This window comes from Pinus tabuliformis, chromosome 2_1 (assembly GCF_031772625.1).
Source record: "Pinus tabuliformis cultivar Carrire ecotype Pingquan chromosome 2_1, CPIR1, whole genome shotgun sequence".
Taxonomy (NCBI): domain Eukaryota; kingdom Viridiplantae; phylum Streptophyta; class Pinopsida; order Pinales; family Pinaceae; genus Pinus; species Pinus tabuliformis.
This window is the reverse complement of record NC_142299.1, coordinates 857600046-857616502: the sequence shown is the minus strand read 5'-3', so window position 1 is coordinate 857616502 and position 16457 is coordinate 857600046. Positions and strand designations below refer to the sequence as shown.

The 16457-nt window shown below is 35.3% G+C and overlaps 1 pseudogene; it reads right to left on the bottom strand.

The window, feature by feature from the left end:
- Positions 1-14533: 14533 nt before the first annotated feature.
- Positions 14534-16457, bottom strand: part of LOC149203382 (uncharacterized) — a 36235-nt pseudogene continuing 34311 nt past the window's right edge.

The following is a 16457-nucleotide window of genomic DNA, read 5'->3' as shown; positions in this document are numbered from 1 at the left end:
CCACCCACTCGCCCACCCATTTGGCGCCCACCCACCCGGTCGACCACCCGACGCCTACCTGCAGGGTTTCCCACCTGCCTACCTGCTCGCTCGGCCATCTGCCCACCCAATGCCCACCCCCCGTCTCACCCACCGCTGCCCAACCATAAGGTTACACGCCTGCCCACCCTCCCGCCCTCCTGGTGCCCACCCGCTCACCCTCCCACATGGCACCCACCCACCTACTCACCCACCGACCTACCCGATCGCCTGTCCACCTGCCTGATCCCCTGACACCCATTCGCCCGCCCGTCTAGTGCCCACCAGCTCACTCACACACCCGGTGCCCACCCACCCACTCGCCCACCCACAGGGTTGCCCAGCCGCTCCCCCACCTGCCCGCCCACCCTTCCACCCGCTTGCCTACCCACCTGCCGGGCGCCCATCCGCCGAGAGTGGCTAGGCAATTCTGAGGATCGCCCATCCACCCTCGAGGTGTGGGCAGGCTACCGCAGTGGCGCAGTGTGGAGCTGCCGAAACCACACCCTGCGCCACCATGTCAGCCCACCCGTCCGTCCATGGGGGTTGTGCAATTTGTGGAATTTCCTGCCACTCCACAGATAAGAAGGGTGGTGTTGGGTGGCTTCTACCATTTCTCCTGATATTGATCTCCTTCTCCATCTTCAATCTACTCCTCAAGGGGGATGCCAAGGGGTAGATTGAAGACGGAGAAGGAGATCAATATTAGGAGAAATGGTAGAAGTTGTTGCCGCAACCTCCCTAATGCCTCCTCGCCTAGTAGGCTGCCTGGGTGGCCTAGGGGGAAGGTTGTGGCAGCCCCCCATACCACCCTGGTGGCCTCCACGTGGGCAGGCGGGCCATCGGGGTGGCGCGGGGGGAGGCTGCTGCCTCCACCTGGGCAGGCGACCCTTCCGCTTGAGGGGTACATTGAAGACGGAGAAGGAGATCAATGTGGGGACAAATGGTAGAAGTTGTTGCCACAGCCTCCCCGTGGACCACCCCAACGGCCTACCTACCCACAGGGTGGCAGGCGATTTTCTTAGTGTTAATATTTTTTTAATTTCAATTATCTGATTATACAAATTAAAAATTTATGATATATTTTCATTGTTAATTTAAGTTAATATGTTTTCATTATTTACTGATTTATATGTTTCTATTTTTCAGGAAAATGGCATCAAAGAAGATTTTTGTGAATCTTTCTGGACCAAAGACTCTTAAAGGTGCATCTTCCAAAAAGATTGGTGAACAAACTCCACATGAGCTCATGGCTACAAATCTTTCTAGTGCCTCAAATGATAAGAATATGACTTCATATTAGAGGAATTCAAAACAGGTGAAATTTCCATCAAGAATCTGGTATGTGAAAGAAAGAGAAAGCCAAAATGTGAATATATATCTATATATTGATATACCGAATGATAATAGAATTTATGAGGTGATGGGAAGAGTCATAGATATGTGTTTGGATAGCACCCAAGTCACATGAAAGGATTAAATACCGACTATCATATTCATTGTATGACACGAGAGAGGTATCTACAATAAACAAATCATAAATGAGATGAAACAAAACATCGTAAGTATTGTTATTTATATTTGTATTTGGCGTTCTTGAAAGTGTCTCGCTATATTTTTTAACTTTGTTTTTATTGACATATGATATTTTGTTTGGCAGAATTTTGTTGAAAGTTGTTCAATTAGGTTGGGAGGCATTCATTTCATAGAGCATTATATCATGAAAGTTTTCAGCAGTTTTTACTCAGTGTCAGAAGAAGATATGGAAAACAAGCAAAATGTAGTAATTGATGATGCTACAAAACTACATCCAAAGGATTAGAAAAAAAGGCTTCTAGTGGATAAATCTAGCAAGGGTAGACAAGTTACTTTTGAGGACGATGAAGTTGAAACTGACAGTGAAACATATGTTGCCATTACTGAAGATGACATTGGAACTGAGAAGAGTTATAAAAAGCCAAAAGTAACAATGCCCAAGAATAAATCTGTTGAGAATGTTATGACGAAGAAAAGTAAAGTTAAAGATTTTGAAGTAGTCATTACCAGTAGTCAAGAACCTAGTGAAACTTCAAAAGAAAGCAGAGAAATCATTACACCAGGAGCTGATTTAGAGGATGGAATTATAAAGACAATTGATGGAGGAATATCCTAATAACCCACATTTTGAAACAATGAAATGTATCATTTATGCTGGTTTATCAGATACATAAGCCAAGTTAGTGGCATGGGATCATAATTCAGATAATGAATATAGGATGTCTATGACTTTCATCAATGGGTTAGATTTATTCATAGTGAATTTCAAGAAAAATGTGGTAGGAATAGGATAAATGTTACTGTAGATTTCCTAAAGGAATGTTGTATGGGAATAGGCTATCAAATTGAACAGAATACCAATTCGAAAGGTGGAAAAGGCAACAAAATTAGTGATTTATTCGGAGGTGTTGATAACATTTTCCAATTAGCATTTAAAACTGGAAATGTTTGGAAGTTGATTGATGAGATTTTTAGCATGTGGGAAAACATTGACATTAAAAACCAGAAGGTCAAAAAGTTTAAGCCATTGATATGTAGTAGCAGTAAATCAGTTCCTGAAATGAAGCAACTTCTAGAAGATATGACTATCACACCTTGGAGAGCAATGCAAGGAGTGAAAGGTGAAAAAATTGTCAAAACAAGATTATCTCATGTGAGGTCGGGGGAATTATCATTGGAGGAAATGTCTAAGGAATTTTAAAAGTAAGTTTGTTGAATTATTTTTATTTATTTCTAGATTAAAGTTTTCTTTTAAATAAAACATGTTGTTCTTGGTAGTATTTGTTATAATTATCATTATATTAACTTTTTGTTACTTTATTTATGTAGTCACAAAGTTTACATGAAAATTCAAGAACAAATGGTTAAATAGTTGAATGAGGATAGTTGGGATGATGTTGGATGCAACTATCTAGATTCAAGCTCTACATCAACATTAAAAGCTTTTTATCTTGCATTTAAAAATGTATCTTGATTTATACATTCATTTTTATTCATCTGTGTACTATTTTTAATTTATAACTTACACATATATTTGTTTATTTTATAAAAGATAAAGAAAGATGATAATGGAGCACCGGATAGTTTTAGAACCTTTATTGAAAAAATAAAGATCGAAAGACTGTGGATGCAACGTATTAAGAATGTTGAACTTGATCCAACTCTAACTCACTTCATTTGGAATCGGCTAGACACTATTCAATATCAAGTAATACAAGGCGACTATGAAGACATTGCTAAACTCACACCTAAAATGGATTATGCCCTAGTTATTATAGATATTCCCCATGGTTTCAATATTCCAAACATTGACTATGATAGTGACCCTTATACTTATCAAGCTCTTAGTAAAGTGGTTGCGGGGTTTGTAGAAGGCACGTCATCACCATTATGGATATTTGTGATATTTCATTCAGACACACAATTGGCAATGATATTCTCAAGCTTCAAGGGGAAAACAAATTCAAGGATGCAGCTTACATGGTAAGACGTTTAAAATGTACATTTGATTAATGTTGAAAAATTCATTTATGTACAAGTTAGTTGAACTTTTACTATTTCATGTTATAGGCAAAAGTCAAATCTTCTTAACCTTGAAGATCAACAATTTATAAATGATTGTGAGTTCATTCATATTGATAGTTGGGCAAAAGATGATAGCTATATGTCTATGATTTTTAATCGGGTAGACAGAAAGAGTCATAGCCAAATACTGACTTATGATGCTGTTGTGAGAAAAATAACATATGAAGACAAAGAAGCAAAATGAGAGATAGTTAACATTTATGAAAAACCACAATTATTGATTAACTATCTTATAGACATATGTTCAAATGAAGGAGAGTGGGTTCTGGATTTATTTTCTAGCTCAAGTAAGTTTTATTATATTGAATTGAATTTCAATATGTTATTTTGTAATTAATATGTCATTGTACTAATTTACCTCATTATTTCTTTTGTGCTTGATAATTAGGTACAACACTAGCATGTTGCCTTCAAAAAGGAAGAAATTTCATTGCAATTGAAAAATATCCAATATAGTGCAATTTCATTCAACAAAGAATTAATGCTCTTCAATTTCTTTAGATGCAATGCAAGAAATTGGGTTGAAGAAAGGGGACTTTAGTGAATCACGTGTGGCAAAAAAGGTAAAGGAACCCCAACCACCATTACATGGGATGCTTGGAAAGACATACATTGGGAGATTCGCAGGCATCAAAAATCCATTAGAAGAGGAAAATGAGCAAAAGGAAGCAGAAAATATTGTGGAAGAAGACAATGATGAAACTCTAGAGGATGAAGAGTTTGGATTACATCACATTGTTGATTAAATTTAAGTTATGCTTGGAAATCAAGCTCATTTTTTGTAACTATTAAGTAGTTATAATTGTAATGTCTTGACTTTGACATTTTATGAGAAGAATAAACATTCAATTAAGGTTGTTATGCATTCAATATTTGTAATATGCGATTTTCACATTAATTTTTAAGTTGATCATTATTTTTTGAAGAAAAAAGTGATTATTATTATTTTCTTGACATGAAATTCATAAAAAAAACTATTATTTAACTATTTTTAGTTAAAATTTTCGTATAAAAATTGTGATTTTGACATGTCAATTCTAGCAAAAAATTATCAAAACGTGTAGTTTTTTAGTTATATTTATGTTAAAAATGGTTATTTTTATGTCCATTGTTAAAAAATATTGTTTTTAGAAACAATTATTTCATGTGGATTGAAAAATTAATTAACGATGTATAAATATGTAGAATATCGAAAATTCAAAATATCGACCTTCTAATTTAAAAAATGCAAAATAATAAAAACCTCAATACTAAAAAATTAAAATTAAAAAATGATAATAATAAAAAAATAAATATGAAGAAAACGACCGATTCAAAAATTATTAAATTTACAATATAATTATTTACATTTCATACATTAAAAAATAAAAAGAAAAATTAAAAAAGCATTTTAAAAAAAGGGCCTGGTGTAGAATTACCACCTTTTTAAATCAGCATAAAAAACACTACCATTCTAAAATGCAATGTACATAAAAAAAATTATAGTGCCAAAAACTATGCTCTAAAAACTACGTGTGTTCTACATCACCAATTTTCAAAATCGGGTAACTTTTTTGCTATCTCTACAAAATGAGTAACAGTATGAGTTCCCGTTTCAAATTTTACATTGTTAGGGACAGATTTGTGGTCAAAGGGTACTCTCAGGTTGAGGGGATTGACTATGAGGAGGCCTTTGCTTCTATAGCAAGGTACTCATCCATCAGATCAATCCTTGCTTTGGCTGCTCAAATGGGGTGTGTAACACCCTCCTTGAACATCTACCCATGTAACCGTTAAACCGAGATAAACATGTGACGAGAAGTTATTATGATATGATTCAACGTCCTAAGTCACCTTAAGGAAGTGGAATTGACGAAAACACACCATACAAACCTTCCACATCATCAATAGGACTCCTAGGAACCATCTTGAACTCTTAGGTAACCATCTCCTGGGTCCCACTAATTTTTTGAACCATTAAACTCCCAGACGCTCCCTTGATATGTGCATGCATGCATCTAGGAGGGTTGCATGATAGCAGTATTAGCAGATGGAGATCCACTTAGCTTTCCATTATGGTTTTCACAGGTCATAAAGGTCATCAAATAAAATGAAGATATTATAGTTGTTGAAGTACATTAGTACGCCACAAATACCCACCCATTCAATGGTGTGTCAAAGTCCTAATATTTTATCTTTAATTCCGTTGCTAAAAAGTGTCAAAACTGTAACCTATTTTTTTTGGTTCTAGCATCAATACCTATTGTTTTGAGGGTGTTTTTTTCATCCATTTTGAAAAAAAATAAAATTGTTTTTACTTCTATTTGAAAGAAATTTTGAAAATATACCATTAAAAAAACATTGTTCTCACATACACAATTTCCATTTTTGGGTTCTTTTTTCATGTTTTTTTGTGTTTTGGCATAGAATTTTCATTTTGTAGTAATATCTCTCATTCGATTGGTAACTATGTTTTTAATTCCTTTAAATAATTATGTTCCAAGGAGGGTATTAGAAAGGAGTTGAAACACCTCATAATCCATAGCAAAATGCGGTGGAAAAGAGGAAAAATAGAAGCATTGTAGGAGCTGCAAGAGAAATGTTACATGAGGAAGGACTACCACCATATCTATAGAAGAAACATGCAATACATATTTTATTTACATAATAAGAGCCCTCACAAAATTCTTAGAATGATCACATTTGAAGAGGCTTTCATTAGGAGGATCCATGGTCTATTGTCATGTCTCCAAAGATATCAGAAAGTAGTTGGAGACCACTACAAAGAAGGGGATATTTGAAGTCTACACGGAGACACCTCATATTTACCAATTGTACATGCCCTCACTCAAGATGGCTATTATGAGGATGGATGTGAGATTTTGTGAGAAGAATGCCATGGGAAGCTCTATAGAGTGAGATTTGATCATTCCAACAGAGGAGAAGCTTCTAGCTCGAAAGGCGGAGCCTTAGTCAAATCCATAAGATGTTGTGGAGCAACCATATGTGGATGAGAAGAGAGCGGCATGAATGGAGTCACCCACTCACACAAAGCCTTCCAAAGAAGGGAGGAAGGGAACCAGGGAGGAAAACAGGTTGGTGTAGTAAGCTCAGGAGCAGGTTGGAGCTCCTAGATCCTTGCACATATAGAAGAGATCACTAGACAAATATATTAGATATATGGAACTCATGTCAGATTTGATTAATTATGAGCCATCTTATTTTGAAGAGGTTATTTCCCAATGGGTTTGGGTAGATTCCATGGTGAAGTATGACTCCATTTTGATAAATGATGTTTGGGAGCTTGCTCCTAGACATGAGGGAAAATATGTTATTGGCTACATGTGGGTGTACAAGGTGAAACATGTAGCTAATGGTCGTATTGAGAAGTACAAGTCCAAATTTGTGGCCAAAGGCTACTAATAGGTGGAGGGGATAGATTATGAGGAGAAATTTTCCCCTGTGGCAAGATACTCATCTATCAAGACCATTCTCTCATTGACAGCACAGTTTGGGTGGAGGATGCACCAAATGGGTGTGAAAACTTCCTTCCTCAAAGGAGTGGTTTAGGAAGAAATTTACGTAGATAAAAATCAAGGGTTTGGGACATTTTACAGGGAAGCACATGTGTGTACACTCATAAGAGCCCACTATGGTCTTTAGTAGGAACCTCGTGCTTGGTACACTCGTATAGATTCTAACCTTAGTAGAGTGGGCTTCACTAAGAGTGAAGTAGATCCCAATGTCTACTAAATTTTGGTAGATGACATTCTTCTCATCTTAGTTTTGTATGTTGATGATTCGATACTGACATGAGATGAGAGGTTGATCCAATATTGCAAGGAGGACCTCACAACAGAGTTCAAGATGAAGGACATGGGTTTGATGCACTACCTTCTTAGCTTGGAGGTTTGGTGGGGAGATGGAGAGCTATTTGGTCAATAACAGAAGTACACCTCTGAATTCCTTCATAGATTCCATATGCATGATTGCAAACCCATATAAACTCCTCTAGCTACTAACTGGAGGAAATATAATGATTCTACAAGAGAGGTAGTAAATGCAACTATCTACAGATAGTTGGTAGGGTCCTTGATGTACTTGGTGAAAAAAAGGACTATCATCTTTTTTACAGTTAATCAACTTAGTCAGTTTATGGTGTGTCCTTCCACGCTTCACTAGAAAGCAACAAAACATGTTCTAAGATATCTCAGAGGCACAATAGACTTGGTTTATGGTATAGGAAGACTGATGGAGTGAAACTCCAAGGCTTCACAGATGCAGATTAGGCAGGGAGAACCACAGATAGTAAGAGCACATCGAGAGTAGTCTTCGGTGTTGGGTTAGGAGTAGTTTATTGTTACAGTAGGAAACACAGATTTGTAGCACTTAGCTCAGTAGAGGTTGAGTATATGGTTTCTAGTCAAGTAAAATGTGAGAATATTTTGATGAGAAAGATCCTGGTTGAACTCTTTATTGATGGGATGGAGCCTACATTTATCAACTATGACAATTAGAGTTGTATAAAACTCTTTGAAAATCCAATATTTTATGATAGGTACAATTAGGTATGATCACCTAAGAAATTGTGTGCATAGGAGGATTTTTATGTTACAGTAAATTCCTATAGAGGAGCAGGATGTAGACATATTGAAAAAAAAAATTTCAAGAGGCAAGTCTAAGTTCCATAAGAGAAGGATTGGGGTTGCTCAAAACCCATTTATTTCTAAGAGGGAGTGTTTAATTGTAGCAAGAAAAGGATTCATTTGAATTGTTCCTTAGTCAAATGGAGAAATTTGAATTTCCACATCAGTAGGATGACTTGAGTTGCAGTTAGCAAGAGTGACATGGCCAAGTGACTTAGTTAAGCCAACCAATTTGAGTTTGTGGACAAAAGTTAGAGTTTTGTATGAGTTGATTGATAAGATATAGCACTCTAGTAGATTTATAGTTAGTGAAATCTAGTTATATGAGCTATAATAATGAATAGAGTCAATATGAGTTTAGTTGAGTAGTTGTAATTGTTTTTTAACCCATTGATCTCTTAGTTAACTAGTCAATGTACTAAAAATAGCTCGTCATGCATGAAATTTGAATTGCCCAGTTTAGTGGAGGAAAAAATGGCATGAATGTAATTATTATTCTATACAAGTGAGTGTACAATGTTTGCATGTAGCAAGTGAGCGAATTTCCTCAAGAATCGCGTAAGGAAATAGTAGCTATCTATTCTTTCGGAGAAGGAATTGTGCAAGGAAATAGGAGGAATTTGGAGGCCTATTTTAGCTAAGTGATGTTCATGTGGGAAAAGCAGGAGATTAGTATTGTAGTGCAAATTGAGATTCAATGATTGAAGTTGTCATTGTAATTGATCATTGTCTCATTTGATATAATAAAAACAAATTAATTTATGTAGTTGTTATGGAAGATAGAGGATATGATTTGGTGTTCAAAAGAGGGAAGGCTTATCTAGAGTGTGTTGTTGCTAGAAAAGTAAAAGAAATGGTGTTTGGGTTAAAAATATTTACGAGCTAGAGGTGGATGCACGCATTGCATTGATTAGCAAGGAAGAACATGTTTAGGGTTGAGATGTTGGAGAGCTATGGCATAGGCGTGTGGGAGACCTACACTATGGAGTTTTGAAAATAATGAAATGGATCACCATTCGATTTCCAAGATTCACCCTTGATCAACATTATGTCTGCAAGGGATTCACTCATAGAAAATATTTTAAATCCTCCTTCCAGGGCTGAGATAGTAGAGTTGAAGCCATATTGCAGTGAGTTCGCTCATATGTGTGTGGAAAGAAACATGAGGCTTATTCAGAGTTTGTTTAATTTAAATCCTTAGCTGAAAATGAGATTGGAAAGAAAATTAAATCCCTGAGAAGTGATAATTGAGGAGAGTATGTCTAATGCCTTCAAATAATTATGTGCCACGTAGATTATTAGAAGGGATTTGAATGCACTCACAACCCACAACAAAATGGGTGGCAGAGATTAAAAATAGAGGCATTGTAGGGGCTACAAGAGAAATGTTGCATGACCAAGGACTGTCATTATACTTGTGGGAAGAAGCATGCAATACAATTGTTTATTTGTAAAATAGGAGCCCTAAAAAAAATTCTTGGAATGATCACACCTAAAGAGACATTCTATGGGAGGAAGCCATAAGTCTCCCATTTCCACATTTTTGGATACTAGGTCTATTTTCATGTCTCCGAGATAGTAGGAAGAAGTTGGAGCCCACAAGAGATAGGGGGTCTCTGTAGGCTACAAAAAGACCTTGTTATGAAACCAACTCATAAAAAGATAGAAAAGATTGATCAACGCCTTAGAATTCAGTCTCTCTAAGGGGGAAACCTCCTTTACATTACATAAATGAACAATTCTTGGATGATACAAATGAAAAAACCTCCTTTCTATATATAGGAGTCTAAGGGGTCATAATATAATCAAAGCCAACATAACAATAATGATGTAAGGGCACAATAATAACAATAGTGGGATTCTATGGGGCATAATAGTAACAATATGGGCACTACATTGGTACATCAATATAATAATGGGGTTGTACTAATAACAATAAGGGGTTACCCTAGTAGTATTGGGGCCTAACATGCCGCTCTCCTTCAAAAAGTGTTGTCCTCAATGCTTGAGTAGTTCTTGATGCTTATGTAAAAAATTCTTGTCCTCCCATGTGGAATCTTCAGCGTGTAAGTTCTTCCGCTTGATGAGATACTCCGAAATTTATCGATTTAGTAGTTGTTGGGTTCTTGTTTCTGTGACTACTCCAGGTTCCAATATGATTTTTCCTTCCTCTTCAATTTCTAGCAATATTATTTGAATTGGGATCTTTTGCAACTTTTGAATAAGTGGCCATACTTCTTCATCCCTTTCCATTCATCCCTTGCTTCGTTTATCCAATCTCATTGGATAATAGAAATAGCGCAAAACAATGCTTCGTCATCCTCATCCTTTCTTGAGAGTGCATATGCAACAAAATTTTGCTTCCATTTTCTATAGATGATGTCAAAGTCATAACCCATCATATTTGTGACACATTTTTCTATTCTTTTAGAAATAATAGATGTTCTAAAAGGTATTTAAGACTATCATGACCCATTTTTACCCTGAAGTGTCTTCCCATTTGGTAAGGTCGCCATTTCTTAAGTGCATGTAGTATTGCCAACATTTCCTTCTCATAAATAGCTTGCTTGAGATGTAGCAGTAAAATTACCCAATCACCTACATCAAAACATTTTTCACTATGATGTTGATCTATCTGTTGCTTCATTCAATTTTTCACCAAAGTGGTGTTATCCTTTAAAAGTTGGAAAGCTTGTTGTTGATGCTCGATGTGATCTTTCACTGCTTGAACCTTTTTCTTCTTGATATGTCCTTCTATCTTGATTGTTTGAGGAGTGGTAATTTTGACCAATGAATTATAAGATATGGTTGGATTCATTTCTTCTTTCTCGATGTGATCTTTCACTTCTTGCACCTTTTTCTTCTTGATATGTCCTTTTATCTTGAGAGTTTGAAGAGTGGTAATTCTTGCCAATGCTTTAAAAGATATGGTCTGATTCATTTCTTCTTTCTCTAGGGTTGGGTCGTAGTGTATATCCCCTCCTTTTGATGTTTCTTGATCCTTTTCTTCCTCCTCTTCATACCCTATGTAAAATAACTTCTTCTCAACACACTTATGACCTTTAGTGCATTTGCTTTCACAATTGCAACAAAGCCCTTTTTCTCTTTTCTCTTCCAATTGTTGTGGTGTAACCTTTGAAGGTTGTGGAAGGCTAGCAGAAAAAACACTTCCATCTTTATAGTTATGAGGTGTAGACTTCCTTGTTGCCATAATTTTACTTTCCACAATGTAACAAAACCCTTTTACTCTTTCCTCCATGAAAATTGACCACGTAACAAGTTCTTTACAAGAACAAATCCCTTTATACCATAAAAATTGATCCGGTTCTAAATATGAAGATGTAATACATACCTTTTGTAACAATGTTACATCATGTAGATAAAAATATTGCTCCATCTAAAATATCCAATTTACCGGATTCTTGCCATCAAACTTTCTCATATCACCTTTTCTTGATTTTAGGAGCTCGATCTCGAAATACTCTGTAATTTCAGTTTTCTTCCAATTTTGAAATTGCAACCTGCAGTATCCCTATGCATCATCTTTCCAATAGCACCACTCTAATCCAAATTCGATTCTCCAAGGAAGAGTTATGCCAAATATCCCACATTGACCTAATTATATACTAGTTCAATAGAGCAAACTTGTACAACGTGCCACGTGTCACTGTTTCAACCTTTGGCTTTGAAAAATATAGAGAGAGAAAGTTATGATGATTTTCCCTAGGTCACCTGTTTGGAATGTAAATCAGGAGTTTGCAAAAAGAGCAACTTTCTCAGATCATATCTCTGCAAATATAATGCAAAAATCTCTGAAATTTGGACCCAAGGTTCACTACGATTTCATCTCATCGCTTCTGAAACATCATAGAAAAAACGTTATAGCAAAAATGCCACGATGACCTATTTGGAGCAACGAAACCCTAGAATCTAAAGCTCTGATACTAAATGTTATGAAACCAGCTAACGAAAAGATAGAAAATAATTCTTGGATGATACAAATGAAAAGCCCTACTTTCTATATATAGGAGTCTATGGGGTCATAATATAATCAAAGTTGACATAACAATAATAATGTAAAGGCACAATAATAACAATAGTGGGCTTATATGGGGCACGCTAGTAACAATATAGGCACTACATGGGTACATCAATATAATAAGGGGGTTTTACTAAAAACAATAAGGGGTTACCCTAGTAGTATAGGGGCCTAACAGACCCATCATATTTACTAGGTGTAGATTCCATCACTCAAGATGACTTCTATAAGGAGGGATGTGATATTTGACGATGAGAAAACCATGATAAGCTCTCTAGAGTGTGAGTTAAGCACTCTGCCAAAGGAGGAGCTTCTAGATCCAAAAGAGGACCCTCAATCAGATCAACAAGATGTTGTGGAGTAGCCACATATGGACGAGAAGAGAGTAGGCTGAGTTAGGGGACCCACTCACACACAGCCTTCTAGAGAAGGGAGGAAGAGGTCCAGCAAGAAAGACATGCTGGTGTAGGAAGCTCGGGAACATGTTGGAGCCCCTAGCTACTTACTTAGACAAAGGAGGTCACCATACATATATATCGAATATATGGAACTCATGTAAGAGTTGATTGATTTTGAGCCATCTTCTTTTGAAGAGGTTGTTTCCCAGAAGGTGTGGGTAGGTGCCGTAGTGGAGTAGTATGACTCCATCATGAAGAATGATTCTTGGGAGGTTGTTCCTAGACATGAGGGAAAATATGTTATTGGCTCCAAGTGGGTGTATAATGTGAAACATGTAACTAGTAGCAATATTGAAAATCACAAGGCCAAATTTATAGCCAAAGTCTTCTCACCAGTGGAGGGGATTGATAAAAAAAATCAAATTACGGTTATACATTTGATAAAGAAACCAACAACATTATAGAAATGAATCTAGAATGAAAAAAAAATACTTATAATTGAATGTTGATTGCTTCTAAGGTTGTAGTATGAGAAATACCCAAGGGTGGAAATGAATCATATAGATGCCCCATTATCTTTAGAGCAAGGACAATGATGTGGCATCAAATATCAGGGCATATAGAATAAGGACCTTGAAACATTATATGCTGAGGGTATGGTTGAAGGTATTTTTGATGTCACTCTAGATTTCGAGTTCTATTAATATTTCATGTTTTCTAAACACAACAGAGTAACATTATGTGAATATATTATTCTATATTGAGAGGTGATTTCTCAAGATTCATATGGATTTTTTCTCTCCAAAAGAAATATGTCATTAATAAATTTAAAGAATTTAAGGCTCATGTAAATAATCATATAGAGAATACAATAAGAATGTTGAAGAAAGAAGATGATGGAGTGTTTCACGAAAATTAAAGAATTTCATAAAAAAATGGAATATCAAGGAAAAAGAATGCCCCATACACACTTCAATGTAATGTAAGGGAGCTCGAGAAATAGTGAATAAGCATTAATATAAAATGCAAGGAGATTTAAGACATAAATTGTAGGGAAAAGAAAAAATGCATACATGTTACATTGTAAAGTGTTTTTTATAATAAATCATTTTCCAAAAATACATCACATTATTAGTAAGAAAACTTTAAATTACAAAAGTAAACAAGCCAACCAGTTATATATTTGATAAACAAACCAGCAACATTATACAAATGAATTTAGAATACCAAGGCATATAGAATAAGGACCTTGAAACATTATATGCTAAGGGTATGGTTGAAGGTATTCTTGATGTCACTCTAGATTTTGAGTTCTATTAATATTTCATGTTTTCTAAACACAACAGAGTAACATTATGTTGAAGAAAGAAGATGATGGAGTGTTTCACGAAAATGAAAGAATTTCATAAAAGACATGGAATATCAAGGAAAAAGAATACCCCATGCACACATCAATGTAACAAAGCTAGAGAAATAGTGAATAAGACATTAATATAAAATGCCAGAAAAATAGTGAATAAGACATTAATATAAAATGAAAGGCAATTTCTTTCAAGAAAATGAAAGAATTTCATTAAAAACATGGAATATCAAGGAACAAGAATACCCCATCCACACATGAATTTAACAAAGCTAGTGAATATACTGCAGGTTACATTGTAAATTGTTCTTTATAATAAATCATTTTCCAAAAATACGTCACATTATTAATAAGAAAACTTTAAATTATGAAAACAAACAAACCAACCAATTATATATTTGATTTACAAACCAACAACATTATACAAATGAATTTACAAAAAAAAAATACGACACAGGTGGTGATCACAGCTTTAATGTCCATATTTCTGGAACTCCCACTCACTATTATCTCCAGCAATATATACATAGTGAGGTGTAAAATAAAATTTCAAATGAATATTCAAAGTAAACTTCCTCTTTCATTTTCCAACCAAAGATAAAGTGAACAGAAAAAAAAAAACTAACCATAATTTTCCTTAAAAAGATTCATGTTTCCATTTCAAAATAATTTCACTCTACTAAAATGCAGCCCTAAAGATTAATTGCACAAGAGGGAAGTTTAAAATACATACCTAATGGGTCTTAAGCCACCGGCTTATGCAGTGAAAATGAAAGGCATAATTGCAAACTCCTATTTCAAATGTCAAAAAAAAACATATAAAACTTTGATAACCTAGAGCTTAAAATAATAATAATAATAATAATAATAATAATATACCCCATGCAACACTGCATTCTTCAGTGGTTTCAGTTCCTTGATTTGCCTGACACTCTATACCTATATGTACGAAAACAAAAATAATAATATTATTTTCAAATTTCATATAATTTAGTCACTGATTCAAAAATCTCCCGAAAACAATACATCTTCTCAATTTTCTACCATTAAATTATATAAATAAATAGCACATACAGAGATCCATAATGTGGTTTCTGCAAATTGCACAATTATCGACCTGGATGTCTGCATGCAGAAATGATGAGATTAAAATTGTGTAGAATAAAATAGTAAATCATTCAAGTTAAATTGAATATTTTTAGTGAGAAGGATTCTTGTCTGAGAGACAGTTTAAAGACTGGTGTAAAACGACTCTGTTTTGAATAAATAAATAAATGCAACAAGTAAGGTTGGAAGCACATAATACCCCAGTGCAACAGCATTCCATTTCTTAGTGCATGGTACCACAGCTTGACTACTGGTGCCCTCTCCCTCTCCCTCTCCTCCTCTCTGCGTCTCTTGATGCCCTACGAGATCGAGATTGCACAGTTTCTGCCCTACCAGATTTCCCTACGAGATCGAGATTGCACAGTTTTATGTTGAAACGAACGATCAAAAGTACGCCCTACGAGATTGAGATTGAGATTCAACAGTTCAATTTTACGTTGAAACAAACGATCAAAATACGCCCTACGCACTTTCGGGTGGTTTAAACAATTTCAGATAAAACACAGATATACATATATATATTAAAAATGTGAAACTTCAATGTATTTATACGTGCCCTTTGGTGCTTCAAGATTTTATTACGAATGAGCCCACCAAAAAAGAAAATATGACTTTCTTTCCACTAACTCAGGACTTTCTAATAAATTGATTTTATTGAGTAATAATTGTTGTTTTCTTTATTGACATAAATTTAGGTAACAATATTTTTAACAGATATTTATTAATTTTTACAATAAGCTATATTTTGTTTATTTATTAAAAACTTGCAATATGAATAACTCTCTCTATATTTATTGTAATTTATCTACCAAATTATTGATTTATTAACTATATGTATTACTATATTTTGTCTTTTTAATTATTTTGGATAATTAGTTTGAATAAAATTAAACCCAACCATTTTAGTAAATATTATTATTATTTTTTGGTAAGGTTAGGCATTCTTCATTCCATAAAACATCAAAATACAATTAAACTAGAGTTCGGGTGGCTGGCTTGCCCGAGGGAAATGAGACCGCCACCTTTTGGCCTGAAAACCAAACCAAAATTTAAAAATGTTTAACTCCTTCTTCCTATCATAACCATTGTTCTGCTTATTCAAAGCGAGGCTAACTACTGTAACAGAGAAAGGTACCCATATATAGTTCATGTTCATCACAAAACAGTAAAGAAAATAAACACACCACTAATCTTCATCCGACAGATTCATCGGGGCAGGCTTAGAGTCGTTGGCACCCGGTTTCAGGATCTTCTGCTCAATGGCCTATTTGAGCTCCAGCGTCATTTGC